The sequence below is a fragment of the Sciurus carolinensis genome, chromosome 7, assembly GCF_902686445.1.
Source record: "Sciurus carolinensis chromosome 7, mSciCar1.2, whole genome shotgun sequence".
NCBI classification, from domain to species: domain Eukaryota; kingdom Metazoa; phylum Chordata; class Mammalia; order Rodentia; family Sciuridae; genus Sciurus; species Sciurus carolinensis.
In genome coordinates, this window is record NC_062219.1 from 150,826,145 (window position 1) to 150,844,926 (window position 18,782).

Here is an 18,782-nt window from a genome sequence, read left to right on the forward strand (position 1 = left end):
TTGTTCATTTGTTTTTGGTGGAGATTGGCAAACTTAAAGTGCATATGAAAACGCAGAGGACCTAGAAGAGCCAAAACAACTTTTATAAAGAAGGACAAAGATGGCTGCCTTACACTTCCCAATTTCCACTTTCACAATAAATGTTCTGCAACTAAGATTATGGCATTGGCATAGGATAAATGTACAGATCAATGTAACAAAATTGAGCGTTCACAGATAAATCCTTACATTGGCATTCCACGAGTTTTGATCATAGTGCAATCAGGTCGGTGGAGAAAGACCAGCCTTTTCAACAAATGGTCCCAGAATGATTGGCAACTTTCTCTATGGGGTGTGAGGAGAAAAACCCAAATTTCTACCTAAATCCTACACCACGCACCAAAATCAATTAAAACTGGATTTCAGACTTAATATAAGAGCTTCCATTCTAAAAGTTCTTGGAGAAAAAAGAGAAAGAACTTTGTGACTATGGGTTGGCCGATGGTGTCTTAAATACACTCCAAAGTCACGATCCATTTAAGAAAACATAACTTGCACTTTATCAAGATTAAACCTCTGTGCCCTTTAAAAGACACCCTTAAGAAACTGAAAATAAAGCCACAGGATGAGAGAAAATGTTTACAAATTTGGTAACTGGTACCCAGCAGAGTCAATCCATCAATCTATCTTTCTGCAAATTATATATTTTTATATATTATATATGTGCTTGAGGGCTTATATCTGGAATATATATATATATATTTTTAAAGAAAACTCTGTTACAACTAAACAATAATTTAATTTTTAAATTGAACTTGGAAATATGTCTGCATTTCTCAATGAGAGATGTACATTAAAGTCACAATAAAATACCACAGCACACTCACGAATCTGACTATAAAAAAAAATCTGAGAACACCAAGTGTCAGTGAGAACATGGAGAACTTTGATCAATTGCATACAGTTAACATACAACTTAGCAATTATACCCTTAGGTGTTTACCCAAGGGAAATAAAAGCATATCCATGCAAAGATTTGGATATAAATGTTGGTAACATTATTATTTATAATAGACCCAACTAGAAACAGTACGAATGTCTATCAAGTGGTGAATGGATAGACAAAATGTAGCATATCCACACAATGAAATCCTGTTCAATTACAACTGAACCATTGATACATATTATAGCATGCATGAACCTTAAAAACATACCAAGTGAAAAAGACCAGCAGAGAGACTCCATGACTCCATGCACTATAATGAAATATCCAGAAAGGACAATTCTGTAGACAGAAAATAGGTGGGTGATTGTCTGCAGCTGGGACACAGAACCAAGATTAACTCTTAAGTAGGCCCTAGGGAACCTCTTGGAATATTCTGGAACTGGATCATGATGGTGATATGATAATTACACAGCTACATAAATTTATCAACAATCATTAAATTTTATACTTACAGTGGATGGATTTGATGCAAATTATACCTCAATAAAGCTATTTTAAAAAAACAACTTTAGTTTAGATGTTCAGGGAGGAGTTTGCTTGGTAGAGGTTCCAAGAAATTTTTTAATCCCCAGAACCTCTCAGTTGTTTTTTAAGTGCCGGATGCAGCTAAAAAGTTTGTTCTGGGGCCATCCCTTGCCCTGTAGTAACTGGTAGAGCTGGCCCACCCTGTTTCCAAATGTATTGTGTAACTGGGTCATTGGTACAGATTCTGATGAAATAGATTTAATTCCAAAAGCAGATTTTCTTTTACCAGATTTTATGAATTTCACTGTTGATTTTTAGAAATGAGTTTTTGCAATTTATCATAGGAGAATATATTTGGGGGGTGACAGAAGAATCGACCCTACAGACTGTAATGGTTAACTTGTCCTCTGCCTGGTTGGTGCCATCGTGGGCTGGCGAGGAGGAGATATGTGGTGGGAACTGGTCTTTCCCTGTGAGTTTTTAAAGGGATCTTGCATGATGCCTATCAATGCATCAGAGTTGGTATCGTTCTTTAAGCAGAGGAAGTTCAACAACTGAACCAAAGGAATATTATCACTTATTTTATTTTTTAGCAAAACCCAACCAGACAGAGTGGTTGATTATAACGTGACTGGTTTGCATGTATTAATTACTTTTTTTTTTTTGGCCCATAACCTGAAGAATAATGAGATTCTAGGATCACTCCATTAGGATCTTCACCATGTCCCGAGTACATGACATTCTTGTGTTCTCTGTCTTGGATCTCCGTCATTCCAGTGCACACGAGGATATCATATGATATAAAATTATGTCTGACTTTTAAAAAATACACATGCTAGAAATTACATCCCGATGACCTCTACAACTTTGTCACTTTCCGAGACAATAAACTTATCCAAACAATGTTTCTCAAATGTTTCTGTTGGTAAAAACCAGTTTTGATTAGTTTTTGAAAACAAAACATGCTGACTGAATTTATTTCAAGAGTTTTTAAAAAAGAGTAAAATTGACGAGTGTTTCCTTTTAGTGGGTTGATTTGATGTTTGGAAACAATTGAGAACCTTCCAGGACCAAAGTTAATGAGTAAGATGGTTTATCAAGCTGGAGGATATAATTTTTAATTGAAAACAGAATGTCCCTGTTAACTATTTGACATTTACTTACATGGTTTACAAATTATTTGATGGATAGCAACATCTGTAGGCTTCAGAGCACTGCTTTAAAATTTAATATATTTTTATGGAGAAGGGTTTTCTAGAGAGGTTGAAGGGAGGGAATTTTTTAATCTAGTAACTAGTTACCATATTAGTCTTGGGAATCATAAATATCATTTATCAAACTGAGCTAGAATTCAGAGAATGTGATGGTTTTTCAGAATTCAAAGGGTCAGACCTTTGGTCCATCTTCTTTTGGTCTTAAGAGTGACATTTTAAAATAAACCAGGGTTTTCTTTGAAGTTTTTAGTGGCTCCCAAATCTAGCCTCTTCTGACTGCTGGCCCTGATGCCGGGGTCAGAGGGAGAGTCCCCTGCGGAGCGGCTCCGGGGTTCCTCCCTGGGGTCTCTCCACACATCCCCGAGGGCTGGCGAGGAGGATGCTGCACCTGCAGCAGCACCTCCCCTCCCCGCCCCTCCGCTGGTCCAGCTGGGCCCTCTCTCTTGTTTCTGTTGACTTCTTAGAGTCCCACAAGGAGCTGCCAGGGCTCTCTCTGCTGTGGTGCCCAGGGCACCGCGGTTGCTGGGAGATTTTTCCCTTGCAAATACCCTTTACTTCGCCTCTGCAACTCGTTCTTTTTCTGCAGCTGGAAGTGCCTCTTTCCAAGGAAAGGCCCACTGCAGAGGGACCGGGGCCCTTGAAGGGACGTGTCCTGCTGTTCCCTTGTAAGCCTTTTCCTCTCTGTTGTGTGTGGGTCCCCTGGAGTGGGTGGGGACTTCACACAGCGTGCACCCTCCTCCACCCTTTTGACAGAAGCCCGACTCCTCTGGTCCAGCCCTTTCCATCAGTCATTCTTCACTTGGTGATTTTCTGTCGGTCAGCTCCATCCTGACCCACCGCACCCCCAGAGTCCACCCGCCATGTTAGTGGGTGTTGATTCCCAGTGGTGGACAGGGTTTGAGTTCTTTCTCATGGGGCTCCTTAGAAAGCAGAGTCTGGGACAGGATAGCTGTTCAATTGTCTATAAATATTCTTTAGCAATGAAGGAGGTCTTGACCCAGGGGCATGGATACAGTGAACTCAGGGTCAGCGCAGCCATGACATTGTCCACACCCACTACTGTGGCATCTGGGGATTTTTACCTTCTGACTCCTGTCTACTTTTCCACGTTCTTCCTTTTCCATCCTCTGCCCAACCCAAACTGTATGCGATTCTATAATGGGCCACACATTCCCTCTCCATCACTCATCCCAGACAATGTGAGCATCGCATTGTATCAGTCCATTTTCTGCTATTATGGAAACTGAAACTGGGTACTTTACAAAGAAAAGAGGTCTATTTGACTCAGAGTTCTGGAGGTCCAAGAGCGTGGGCCTGGCTTTTGCTCTGCTCTGGTGTGGGGCTCATGGTGGGTGGCATCACAAGGGCAGAGTTCATGCAGAAGTGATCACGTGGTGAGACGTTAGGCTTGCTCTTTGTATCAACCAGCTCTCTTGAGAACAACTACCTCATCCTACGAGAGGTGACCCCCTGTGTCCTAATTACTTCCCACTAGGCTCCGGCTCCTAAGAATCCCACCACCTCTTAACCGTACCACTCTGGGGACCAACTCCCAGCAGTGAACCCTGGGGGACACACTCACACCCACACCACAGCAAGCATCTACTGTGTTCTGAGGTGGCCAGAGAAGGTTCTGGAGGTAGGACAAAGGAGCAGGCTTTCTAGTGGGGGCAGCATAGGAGAAAATAATAAGAAAAATGCCAGATGGCAGTGGACACTGTGAAGAAAGTAAACCACACTCATGTGCTATAAAGTGTCGGAAAAGCCACCACTGGGTAAGGGATGTGCTAATGTGAAACCTGGAAGGACCTCGGCTCTCACCGTCCATCTCTAAGACCAGGATGAGGGATTCGTATTTTATTCAGAATCTAGGGGAAGCCTCAGGGATTTTCTGCAGGGTGGTGATGTGGTATGCTTTGTGCTTTATGGAGATCACTCTAGCTGCTGCTGGGTGATGGATTTTAGGAGGCAAGGATGGGAGTAGGAAGACAAGTGTATTAGTTTGCTCAAGCTGCCATAACAAAATATCACAGGCCGTGTATCTTAACAACCAGAACTTAACTTCTTACAGTTCTGGAGGTAGGAAGCCCAAGGTCAAGGTGTGGACAGGGTGGTTTCTCCTGAAGCCTCTCTCCTTGGCTTGTGGGTAGCATCTTCTCCCTCCCATGGCTTCTCTCTGAGCACACACATATCCCTGGTGTCTCTGTGTCCTCATTTCCTCTTATAAAGATGCCAGTCAGATTGGACTAGGGTTCACCCTAACAACCCCATTTTAACTTTCATCTCTTTGAAGGCCCTGTCTCCAAATAGTCACATAAGGTATTGGGGTCAGGACTCCAACAGAATAATGCCAGGGAGGGACACATTCAGTCCATAACATCAGTTAGGATCTGGAGAAGAGCAGATAGGGCCTCTACTAGGAAGTTGTGTAAAGGAAACTGGACTGATTTGGGATATGCTTCGGAGTTAGTCAATAGGACCCTATGAGTGGATGTGGGCTGTGAGGGTGTATTAGTCAGCCACATGTTACTAGAGCAAAATACCCAAGACAGGATACTTATGAAGAGAAAAGGACTTTCTAGCTGGAGGTTCTAGTTCATGATTGGGTGGCTCTGTTGTTCTGGACTTCTGGTGAGGACTCTGGAGGGCAATGGTGGGGAGGGTCTGTCAGAGCAAACAGCTTCCATTGTGAGCTGGGAAGCAGGGAGAGTAAGGGGATGGGTGGGGCCTTTCATGGACACACCCCAATGACCTAAAGATCTCCCGCTGGGCCCCGCCTCCTCCAGGTCCCACCACCCCTCAGGAGAGCCATTCCGAGGACCAAGGCTTTGGGAGACACTACCCATACTTAAACTGCCATAGGCCAAGAGCAGGGGAAGCCTGAGTCCAGGTTCCGCGGCTCAAGTCGGTTGTGCTGTTCTGAGACCTGGGCTGCTGTACCTGGGTGCGGAGTGTTTTCTGCGGGGAATCCCCGTTCCTGGGCGCCACAGCGCGCCCCCACACACCCTCATCTGCCAGCTCCTTCTTTCTGGCTCACTAGTCTTTCTTTAACCCTTCATTGGCTCAAGAGCTCCCTCCCCCGGGTCTGGGGCCCTTGTGCCCACCACGCAGGGCGCATCCCTCACCCATCACTGGCCTCTGCCTCTGAGACCCACAGCTCGCAACATGTTCTCTCCCTGCTTGCTCGTCGGCCTCCTCTGTGCAGGCGGGGGCACCAGGGCTCGCTCCCCACCACATCCCAGGGCCAAGGGCAGTGCCCGCCAGGCGCGGCAGCGGATGTGTGTTGAGATGCGGCGCAGCTACTTGCTGAGGTCTGCGTGGCCTCCAGCAGCCGCCTGCAGCTGCCGCGTGGCAAGGATGAGTCGTGTTGGTTAGAGACCCGTGCACGTCCATCTTCTCAGCGTGTTTGTGCCTTTTCAACTCCTGGTGACGCTGGTTGGAGGATGTGTTTACCTAAGACCACCAAACCTGGGGTTGGAATAAGTAGAATGAGACTGTCGCCACGTCTCAAATCCCGGATGCGTCCGAAGCGTCTCTAGTCCTCCTGTAGGCTGTCCTGATTCAGCCAGACTTTTGCACATCCTTTCCGACCTTGTTGGGACTCTGCAAGCACATCGCTCTTGTGGTGTTCTCAGGCGCCTTCAGTGCAGCATGCAGCCTGGGGAGTGCGCCGACTCCTTGCAGAAGAGTGCCTCTCATGCCTGCCCTGAATCTTCGCCTGTGGTGGGGCTAGGGGCCTGCGGGCTGAGGCGGCCGCACAGACCCGAGGGGGGGGGTGGGGGTGGGGGGAGGGAGATGGGGGGGTAGGAGATAGAGGGAGGGGGAGAGAGGAGATAGAGGGAGGGGGAAGGGGAGAGAGGAGATGGAGGGGGAGGGGGAGAGGGGGGAGAAGAGATAGAGGTGAAGGGAGAGAGATGGAGGGAGGGAGAGAGAGAGAGGAGAGAGAAAAGCTAGAGGACATAGAGGGGGAGAGAGATGGAGGGAGAGAGAGGAGATAGAGAGGGGAAGGGGAGAGAGGAGATAGAAGGGGAGAGAGAAAGAGGAGATAGAGGGGAAGGGAGAGGGACAGGAGATAGAGATACAGAGAGAGGAGAGAGAAAGAGGAGAGAGGAGGGGAGGGAGAGAGAGAGGAGGGGGAAGGGGGAGAGAGCGAGAGCGAGAGAGCGAGTGCCCTTCCCTTGGCCCATGGGATTTTCGCAGGGAACGGCGGGCATGGGCGTGTGCACCCATGAATACGGCCACCACCAGTGGGGCTGGGCTGGGCTGGGGCATGAGATCAAGGCCTCAGACCAGAGAGTCACTCTCAGCTGCTGCAGAGAACATTATCACAACACCACCGCGAGAGGCACACTGTGCGTGTCTTCTCTGTGCTCTCTCCTTCCCGTGGTCCTTTCTCCCCGGATTCCCCCTCTTCTCACCTCCTCTTTCTCTGCGTCCTCCTTACCACTCATCTGTGCAGTGGGGTGGGAGGACCTACCTGCTAGGCACACAGTGTACGACGATCACATGTATGTTGCTTGTTCATGTTGGCCACACACACACTCGCACACACACTCGCACACAGGCTGCGGGCTTGTGAGCTCACGCTACCGGTTCCCATTGCTAAAATGGGTGAGACATTTTATCTCCTTTCTCTCTCAAAGCCTTTTTGCTTGGAATGTGTGAGTTGTCATTTTTTTTCTTTCCAATAATTAGAGGAACATCCCTGAGGCAGGGAGGGGAGCCGGGAAGCCGGTGGCAGAGGGTGGGTTCCCCTCGCCTCTGCCCTCCTCTCAGCTCCAGCCGTGTTTGCCCTGCAGATGCCTGAAAGGCTTCTTCCCCTGCAGGGTGGCTGGGCTGCCGGCTCAGGGCGCTGTGCCCAGGAGCCCTTCCAAGCTGCGCCCATCTCTTGTCACCGCAAATGAACCAGAAAATTCTCTGAAGTGATGGGTCCCGGCAGATAGGGGCTTGATTTCTTTTATGCGCACATTTTTTTTGTGTGTGTGTGCACATGTTATGCATGAGAAATCGTTATCTTTCCTTAGACTGGGGTCATTTTCTTCCTTCTTTTACTACAAAGCTAAAAATTTAATTATTTGGTCACTGCTGCTTTAATTAAAAAGTCTTACTTATCTTTCAAGGTTTCTTTTTTGAATTTCTGGAGATTAGGAATATCCACAGCATGTCAGTTCTTTTTATGTCCATATACTATATGGTTCCTATAATAATATAAAAATGAATTACCGAGATACTAGAAGCTAATCATGTTCTGCGTTTCTCACCCAATAATCCCAGATTACATTAATCATAAATGTCAGCAGTGTCTCTGGATGACTTCTTGACTTTTGACAAAAAGCCTTCATTCTGGCCCTTTAAATTCCAAGGTCAAGGAGAACATAACATTCAGAATAATTATTAGCATTATTTTACCTTGACATTTCATTCCTGCTTCTAGTTCAACATTCCACCCAACAATGAAGACGAATGTCACCTTTCGATTCACTGGAGGGAATTGCCCCAATTAAACCTGACTTAAAGGCTATTGGAAACGCTGTATTAATTTGCTGTTCTTTAAAATAGAAAATATTCCATGAAGGAGAAGAATTTTCATTAAAAGCATTAAGGATTTACCATGACATGAACAAGCAATTTTTGAACTGACTCTTTTTCTCTCCAGGCATGAATAATAATCACTGCCTCGGCTGGACCAGGGTCTCCCGCCTGCAGCGTTCCACTGCATGAGTCCCCTTCCTGTCCTTTTAGCCCGGAGATCATGGTACAGGTCTGTCACGTCAGGGACAATTAGAAGCGTCTCTTGGAGGCCCTGGCCTTTCTGGGAGCAGGCCACCTGGTCCAAGCTCCGGACATCACCTTCTACCCCTGCAGTTTCCTCGACCCCATTTCAGTCTGTTTTTTGGGGCATGCTTTCCAAAGAACTCTACTCCGACATTCCCCCTCTGGATGGGAGTGGCAAGCTTCTTTCTAGAATGTTCCTACCGGGAAGTCAGGGTGCTCATCAGTTCTTTCAGCACTCCATCTTCAGTACTGAAACAGAGTCAGTTGGACGACTTGAGTATTTTTGATGAGAAAGAAAGGAAACTGTAAATACAGGGACTGAGATTGTGAGCTCTGGAATCAAACGGGTTGGGAACTGATCCCATTTTCTAAGCCTTGGTATCTTCATCTATAGTACCCAGAGCACTGGGGTGTTGCAAATATTAAGTGAGATGTTGGATGTAGGTGAGAGACTGAGTTCCAAGCTTGGTCAAGCTCAAGTCCTCTCCAGTTAGGGCTCTCCCTGCACACCCCTTTGCTCCCTCTTTTGCTGGCATTTTTCCTGGGCTGCAGGGAAGGCTGTGGTCACCCAGGTCCCAGTTAGTTTGGGGCCTCTGTTACACTGCAGCATTCGTTCTCCCGCATCAGGTGTGAAGCCGTGGGAATCCGGGCTCTTCCCTAGGACTCTAAGGCAAAGCTCGAATCCTGCTTGGCCAAGCCGTTTCTATTCCAGCTTCGGATCCTGGCTCACTCCCTGAAGTAGGTGTGTCTCTTGGATGCCTGTCTATCTGGACAGCACTTCTGGGCCTGGCTCACCTGGGTCTCACCTACACCGGGGGCACAGCCTCCTCCTCCTGCTGTGCTTGGCAGTGTCCCCTGGACTCATGATGCTGTGGTCCTCTGCCTGTCGCAGCCAGCCTGGTCCACTCCTGTGACCGCAGGCATGACAGGCAGCATGCATTCCCATGCAGATGTCGTCTGGCCTGGCGCCTGCCTCGGCCCTGCAGTTGTCCTTTCTTATGGCGCCTGCCTCTTGGTGCCCCCCGAAGTATTCTTTATTAGTAGTGTTATTATTTTGTGGTGCTGGATTGAGCCCAGGACTTTGTGCATCCTTGACATCTTCACCTGAACAAAATTAACATCGCCTTGAACAGGCATGTCCTGATATGGAGAGTTTACTATAGCAAGGAAGATTTCTTTCCTAATGCTTCTTTCTTAAATAAACAAGCAAAGGGCCTTTGAAATAGCTCAGACACTAGAGCAAAAGCAGAGAATAAATGATACCCTCCGTGAACACTGGTGTGGTTTGAAGGTGTCCCTCACAAGTTCATTTGTTCGGAACTCAATCCCCAAAACCAAATGTTAACGTATTTGAAGGTGCGCCTTTGAAGGTGATTAGGATTAGATCAGGTCACGAGGGTGGCACTCGATGAAGGAGTTTGTGGCTTTAACAAGAGGCAGACACTCCAGTTAGCAGCTTGCTCTGCTTCCTTCCGTGATGCCCTCTGAATACACCATGAAGCACCAGGCCCCCAGAGGCTAGGCAGCGCTTTTGGGATTCCCAGCCTTGGTACCATGGCCCAAATAAACTTCTATTCTTCATAAGTTACCTGGTTATTTTTTTCCTTTTTATAAATTGGTGCATTATAGTTTTACATAATGGTGGTCTTCGTTGTTTCATATTTTACATGCACATGATATGACAAATAAATAAATGGTATTTATTTATCTATTTTTGCAGGACTGGGAATTGAACCCAGGGCATTGCATGTGCTAAGCAGGTGCTCTGCCTCTGAGCTACATCCCAGCCCTTTTTATTTTACTTTGAGACTGGATCGCCACTAAGTTGTGGAGACTGGCCTCAAACTTGCAGTCCTCCTGCCTCAGTCTCCTAAGTAACTGGGGTTAGAGGTGTGCACCACTGTTTCTGGCTGGTCATAGGTATTATGTAACAGGAAATGGACTGAGACAGACACTTGAATGTGGACATTTAGCTATACCTGTTTCATATTTTATAAGAAATGGTAAACATTCAGCTGATTCTTTCCAGATCTTTCTCGATGCCATTTCACGCCTTTTCTCCCCACGTGGAGAGCAGTTCTGTTTGAGGTGCTTTCCCTTCCACACACGTTTTCTACTCTCACTATGCACGTGTGTTTTCATAAATGATATGCTACATTGCTGTTCGTTATAAAATCATACGTGATTCAAAATTGAGTGTTTTATAGGATCTATATGCTACCGATTGGATTGTGTCATCCCCCCTCCCTGAATCCACATTGAAGACCTTGTCCCCAGCACCTCGGAATATGACCTTATATGGGGCTGGGAGGGCTGGTGAGCTAGGGGAACCATCTAGAATGAGGCAGTGACCTGGGGATTTGCATATGAAGTCAACAGGGAAAAGTCAAGGGTAGTGTACTTGAAGACCTGAGTGTCTGGCTGGTGGCTTCTGGGGACAGGAAGGGACCCTTGTCCAGAAGGTCTAGATCCGCCATTGCTGGACACAGTTTCTCTCCCCCAGGACTTCGACTTTAGCAGCCCCTCAATGACCCTGAGGGCTTGTGGAAACAGATGACCGGGTCCTTCTCCCAAGGTCCCCAGAAAGTGCATTTCTAGCAAGTTCCCAGGCAGCGCCGATGCTGTGGGTCCAGGGAGGACCCTTTGAGGAACATGTTGCATTTGGGGCTCTCATTGTACTTTCTCTGTGTAGTTTGTCATTTTTTAATATGGACTTAGAAGCACATCTTTGTCATCCCTGATCGTAAAATTTTCCTGATAAGTGTTCGTTTGCAGTTTCCAGTCGGGGCTACTCTCGAGGATCCAGTGCTCCTGAAGCAACATCGTGTGCTAGTTTCTTAGCCCCGGCTCCTGCACCAAGCAGCGAGAGACAGGGTCAAAGCCCACGGTGGGAACTTCATAAGGCTGGGTTTCTATTTCTCACTGGTGAGCTTCCCCCTCCCACCTAAAGCCAGTGATAAGCGGCACGATTTCCTAATCTTTCTTGCTGCCTCTTTGTAGGTTTTTTTGTTGACCCCTGCTATGGCCCTCCCACCCCAAATTTATATGTCGACACCCTGAGCCTCAGGCCTCAGAACGAGGCTGTGTTTGGCAAGAGGGCTTACAGGGAGACCCTAACCCAGCACGGCGGAGGCGCTTCCACGAAGGGGAAGAGACACCAGGGACGCAGACACACAGAGGAAGGGCCGAGCGAGGGACAGGAGAGGACAGTCCTCTGCAAGACCAGGAGAGGTGGAGAAACCGGTCTCCTACAGCTTGACCTTGGGCCTCCAGCCTCCAGGACCATGTGGAAACACACGCCGTCACCGAAGCCACCTGGCCTGTGGTATTTCTTCACGGCAGCTCCAGTCAATGGAGATAGCTTCTTTCAATGGCCTCAAGACTGTACCCTTCCGTCTCCCTGTAGAGGCAGACTCCCCTGCTCCATCTCTGTGGGCATGAGAAACTCAGCACTCTGCAACCAGGGCTGGGAGACCCGGGAACCGCCAGGGCTGCTCCGACGCTTCCAGCTTTGCTTTCTTCGTTTCTGGCCCTTGGTTTTCCCTTGCTTTTCCGTGGAGCTTAGCTCTCCCCTGCAATGTCAGACTGTATTTTAGCTCTATGTGAGTGTCCTTGTGACTTGAAGAATCCAGAGCCTCTCGGTTCACATGCCCTGGTGCTGGAAGTGCCACACTCCATTCTTAAACCATCCAACAGCTTCTTGCTTCCTCCTGGTGATTGGTGTAAGTCGACTCCACCACCCTCATGGTAAAGACGGGAAATGGAAACCCAGAGCATCTGGTGCATTTCCTGGTGTCGCCTCCTAGTCGTTGATGGTGCTCGCCCTGGAGTGGCCTGATGCTCCTCAGCTGCACCTCGCTGCTAACCCCCAGGGCAGTGGCCGCCCTCCCTCAAGCTGAGAGCAGATTCCAGGTCTACAGGATGGTGCTTTGAAAAAGCTGTGGAATATGCTAGAAGACTCCAAAATTCAGGCAACACTGCTAAAACTCTTCCAAGTCAAGCTGTGGGGTGCTGCCAGGGAATATCTACCTTTGACTGTTTCTCCTTTGTGGATAGAAAGGCATTTTTTGAGAATTTGTAAAAAATTTCTTCTCCACATCATCCATGCCATGAATCCCAAGAAACAGATTTTTTTCACCTGTTTATGACTGAAATTTAGCCAGCCTCCTCTTCCTCCTCCTCCTTCTCCTTCTCTTCCTCCTCATTCTTGCTCCCTCTCTCTCTTTCTCCCCCCCCACCTCTTTCTCTCCCTCATAGATTCTAGTGTCAGCATCTGTAGGATTTTCCTCATTGGGATGTAATCCAGGAGGTCTGTAAAGTGCGGTATGTCTTATAGAATGAGGGTGATGGAAGTATAACGGATCTGCTGGGAGATGGATTTCAGGTGCTTAGCTTAGAAATAGATTTGAAAGTGTTTTCTCCATGTCCCCACTGGTTTAGGCATAAGGAGGAGCCTTTAGGGAGAGGAACTTTCCCTCGTTCATGCAGCAAGTGACTGTGACCCAGCTGTGAATTAACTCACCCTTACTGCTCTGGAATCTATAATCAGCATCTTCTGCTGCTGTTCTTAAATTTTCCTTTTTCATTGTTACGTAGTAATTGTACGCATTTATCGGGTACAGTGTGATAATTTAATACCTATATGCAATATGCAACGATGAAATTGGAGTAATTAGCATTTCTGTCTCCTTATCATTGTTTAGTGTTTGGAGCCTTCAAACTCTCACCCCAGCCTGGGTCCAGTGAACTGCTCACAACCCTTCCATCTGTGAACTCCAGAAAGGTGCTCTGGTTTCCTCAGGCTCCTGCTGGGCTCCAGCCACGTTCACCCCGCAGCTCCTTCTGTCTTAATCATGGGCACCCCTCTTGCCCACTGGTCTCAGGAGAGTGGCAGCGAATTTGCTTGTGACTCCCTGTAACTGCTTGTCCTTCCCTTCACACCAGCTTCTAAAGGGCCTCCAGTGACATTTGGGGCCTGGCGCTGGCAACGTATCAGACCTCAGCCTGTGCATCTTACGAACTAGAGTGACAGACTTCGTGCCGCTGCTGCCCGTGCTGATCTGTGGATCTGGTGTCCTGGCTGACCTTGTTCCGTCCAATGGGCCTGCCAGGTTGGTAGGCAACGTGCTCCCAAGTCCAAAGCTTTCGTTAAGGAATAGCAAAGATCAGCAAAGACTGCCACCATGCTACCTTTTAAAATTATTTTTCACTTTTCATTAAGTAATGCACAAACTAGTTACAAAAAAGCAACTTGTGAGTGGGGAGTCATTTCATGGATATAGAGTTTCAACTTCGCAAGATGAAAGAGTTCTAGACACTGGCTGCACATTCACATGAATCTACTTAACACGGTGTGATCGTGCACTTAAAAATGGTTAAGATGGCATCTACCTCATGCGTCACATGTATTTTATCTCAATTTGAAAAGCAAACTAACACCTCATTTTAAATCATGTCTTTTTATGAGCTGCCCAAATCTTCTCTAGAACCAGAGAAATATTAACAAATAAATATCTAAAAGGTCTGCATTGCTACCATTTCATCGTATCTACTGATAACTAGCACACAAAGCCCACCATTGCTTCTAGATGCATAAATATTTTTATAGATGCCCAGGTACAGTTACAGGATTATTTTTTTTTTTAAGGCAGAAGAATTCCTTTTCACCCTCACTCATCTGGGCACCTTTGCTGACCTTTCAGTGCTCCAGAGTCACCTGCCTGGACAGATGTCTGTGCTCAGAGCAGGGCAGCTCCTTGTTGCTCCTGAGTCCCTGGGTTGTCACATTGCAATATGCCGTTTGCCTGTGTTCTCAGGAACAATGATGCCATAGATGATTGTGGACAAGAAAGTTTATGTCTTTGGAGTGATGTCCTTTGGTTCTGTTATCCTCTAATTTATTAAATGTGAGAAAATAAGGTTGGGGCCAAATCCCAGGTGATCTGAGTACAAAAGGCCTTTTCCGACAGCATCGCTCCATAGCACCATGTGGACTAGAAGTCATGGGGATATTATCAAGACTCTTCCAGGGGGAAGACACTGCTCACACCTGCGAGGGTGCTCCTGTTACCTCCTCTGCTGCGTCTCCTTGCTCCCAGGCCACCCAGATGGCAGATGGCCCCGGCGATGCCAGGGATCTGTTTAATGGTCTAACGTGAGTTAAAGCTTCTCAGGAGAGTCCAGTGATTATTTCAAATGGCAGGGATTTTTTATAAAAGTGATTGGGTGGGGGGATCAAACAAATTCAGAAACACAACACTCGGATCGTTTTGAAGTGCATCTATTTTTGTTTTCTGTTTGATACTGAAGTGCTCCTGGCAAAGTCAGTCCCTGAAACGATAAATATCTTAAGTCGTGGAGTCTGAAAGGAGACAGAGGCCCGCTGCACTAGGAATAAAGGGGGAGCGGAGTCTGAATTTCAGTGTAATTCAGACTGGGACTGCCTGGTAAATGGAGCCTGGAAAGACACCCTGAATATTCATCAAACCCCCGCCCCCACCCTCCTCACGCCGTTGGTCTCCAGCAAGTGCCTGTGAAGACCTGAAGTTTCCCATCTGCTAGTTAAGTAAGTGCTCTTGGAGTTCTTTCGACACACTGCAAAAACACCCTGTGGATGTTGCTCTGGAGGGACTGGCTTCTTAGATGACCTGGGGATGTCCGTGGCCCTCTAAGGGGGCTTGTCTTTCCTCCTCACACTGTGTACAGGGGGTGGGGAGCAGGGAGTATCAGCAGGTGACACACTGTATTCCAGATCCTGTTTTGCATTTCCCTGATTTCTTTTACACCTATTTGGTGAATCTGTTTTTCGGTTTCTGCTGGTCTTCTTGGCTCGGTTTGGAAAGTTCTGGCGCGTGAGGTCTCTGACAGGCCACATCTGACCCCTGCAGCTGCTCTGTTAAGCATCTGGGGCTTGCGGGTATTTTTTTAGTTTTTTTTCTTTCTTTCTTTGAATCAGTATTCCTCAATCCATTCTGTACTCTAAGGTGTTCAAAGCAAACAATACCAGGGACTATAGTGTGCCCGGCACACATCTTGGCGTTTTAAATAAACCAGCTCATTCGGTCCTCCTGTGGCACCTGCACTATCATCTTGCAGAGAGGGAACAGGCCCAGGGCTTGGGGACTTCCTGTGCTTGTCACTAGTGGACAAGGCTGGGAGGGGAACCCAGGTATTGGGGCCTGTTTAGCAACAGGCTCTCGAATAGACCGGAGAGCCCCACCGTAGTCACACGGGCTGCTTCCAGTGGCTGATTTCAGACCCTGGGGTATTCCCCTGCTCCCGAACTTCCCGAAAATGAATCATCTGCTTTCAGGGGTGGGCGTGGTCGCCCCACATGGAGTCTCGACGTTTTCATGAGTGAGGAGAGTGTGCCGGGGGCTCCGGGCACTGGGACAGGTGGCCACCGCCCCTTCTGCACCGCCTCCCTGGCCTGTTGCTTGTGGTGCTTCCCCTGTGTGACAGATGGATCCCGCAAGCATCGGGCCAGGGAGTCGGGAGTAGGCCCCTGGGGTCAGCTGGGGGAAGAGCGTGGCAGGGACAGGATTCAGGAAAGGCCATCCCCACATATGGCGCCTTGGCATTGGAGACAACAGCCGAAGCAGGAGGGTCTCTCTGCCCTTCTCCCACCCTTCTCCCCTGAAGCGGGCCTGGGCGAGTCCTCGGCCGCCTCCCGAGCAGCCCACGAGGCTCACACGAGAGGTGGCTCTCCATGTCTGTGGGGCACAGGCTTCAAGTTCCTCCAGCTCATCCCGCACGCCCCGCTCTGCCTGCGGGGTTCCTCCACCAGTGTTCACTCTTCATTACACCCGAGCACAAAAGCTCACAGCTGTCCCCGGTCCCTTGGGGCTGCTGCCTGGAGGCTCCCATGTTATGTAAAATTTACACAAAATAAAAGTGGGTGCGTGGGTGGGTCTGTGTGGGGGCCAGTGAGTGGCATCTTCTCCAAGGAAGGTTACTTGGCTGAGGGAAGGAGATGGTGGCTCCCTCCGGGGCTCATCCTCCCCCACCTCCCTGGGTGAGGACCTTGGCCTACTGGACAAGCCCTGTGTCTAGGGAGGGTGGTTAATTCCAGCAGACACACTTCCCAAACCCAAATTTATTTTAGGCCTATTAATCGGGCGTGTATGAGAGCCCGGCCTCCAGGCGGCCTTTCACCGATCCCGGCCTTAGTTCCTTACTTCCCAGTGGTGAGCTCGCCTGGAACCATCAGAAAGACACAGCAGGAGCCGCCGTGGCCTCTCTGCTGCAGGGTCCCCAGAGGCCCCCGTGGCTTGACCGGTTTCCTTGCATCGGTTAGACTTTAATTCTCTGGGGGCTGACCTGGAGCATTTCTGTGGTCCTCCGTCCTGGGACTCGCCCTGGGCTTTGCCTGATGCCCACAAGATGTGAGTTCCCTCCGGGCAGGGGCGGGGGTGTTGCTCCAGCAGCTCCTGTTGAGGTTGCAGGACCAGGACGCACAGAGAGCACCAGAGGGAGTGGGTTCTGCCTTTACCTGTTAAACGTGCTCAGCTGGGAGGCGGAGGGTGGTGTGGAGGCTGCGGCCAGTGCTTCCTGGTGCTGCCGCTGACTGTCCGCCGACTGACTTCGCGGCTGGTGTCTGGATTCCAGACCTTTTCCAGTCTCCATTAACGCTGAGAGAAGAGCGCGTTCACTTCCCAGGACAGCAGGGGAAGGGAGCGCTCGGGGGTGAGTGGTGGGCAGGCCTCACCTGCAGCGCCAGCGGGAAGTGGCCCTCTCCCTGCAGGCCCCGGTGGACGGTGGACGGCCCCTTCATCACTGCTGCCCTGCGGCTTCAGCACCTCCTCTGCTTCTGGACGCTTCTCTCTGGGCTGCAGACAGAGTGATTAATGGCTCCTAGGCCAACCCGAAACAACAGAGGAGACAAATACACCTCATTCTTGGGGAAACAAGCCCCGGGACATACATTACCTTGGAAAAATGGGGCCGCCAATGAGCTATTTCCTTGGGTGTTCACCAGCTGATTGTGGGATTTTATTTGAGCACGCATGTGTATAGGAAAGGTCTCTAAAAGTACATATGTACTCTTAAAATATATAAATAGTATATGTAGTACTTATTAAAAACAACAAAAGAAACCACTAGATGTTAGAATGCCAAAAGGGATAGTTACAGTGTTTTTTCTTATGATAGAAGGTGGAGGAGACTGAGAAAAGTAGGTATGAAAAAGAAAATAATCTGTACATTTCTCTTCAGAGAAATAAACTCAGGTCCATCATTCAGTGCATATCTTTCTAGTTATTTATCTATGCTGACAGAAGCATTTCCTTAAATGATTAGAATTACTTGTACATGTAGTGTTATAAACACTTTAAAAAATTTATTATGCATATTGTGAGGGTTAAACAAAAGAATTTATTAAAAAAAACCCTTTTAACGTGCTTCCTGAAGTACGTGCTAAATAAAAGCTGAGTGTTGCAGTCTTCTTTCATTTCTTTCTGGATGGAATATCCTTATGTTTTATTTTCTGACACCATTGTCCAGCCTTCCGGTGGCTTCCAGTTGTAGCTGTGCTGTGTGATGGCTCTTGCTGGTCAGTCCCTGCACACACCATCACGGTTTCTGGAATACAGTTCCTCACAGGAGGACTGCAGGGGTGGAAGGACAGTCACACGTTCATTCAGCTATTTTTCATCAGGCACTTACTGTTTGCCAGTAATTATTTTAGGGACCAGGAATAACCAGAGTGGCCGAAGCGCTGGGCACCTGCCCTGGTGGAGCTTATTCTCCTGGGAGAGAAAAACAATTGGTCAACTTCAGGGAATTCAGAGCAAAGAAAATTAAAATATTCCAGAAACATATTGAAAAGACGTTCGACTACCCCAGTCACGAGGAAGATGCAGACTAACCATGAAGTGCCACCCTAGACCCATTAGCTGAGGAAAGAAGATGAAACAAACCTGCAACACCAGCCAGGCGTGGGGGAGATGAGCTCCTGGATCCACATTGTGGGCCAATGAGAATTACTGTTCCAGGCCAAAAAGGCAAGCTGGTCACATCTACCAAAAAATAAAATGCAGATACGCATTAACTTGACAACACAGGGAATTTGTTGCATACAAATAGTATTTAAGGACAGATAATCGGCAGTGTCTATTGAAGCTTTGCTCATAATGGTAAGAAACAAATCAAGAGAGGAGTTATGATATGATCACACCATGAGAACTTTTAGGCATTCATTATTTCTCATATGATATTATCTCATGAAAGTGATAATATATTTGTTTTTTACATGTGCATAAAGAATTAGGGAAACTTAGATTCAGGGCTAATGATGATCATCCTGATGATGAAGCGCAGGAAACACTACAGCAAAACGTGGCTCC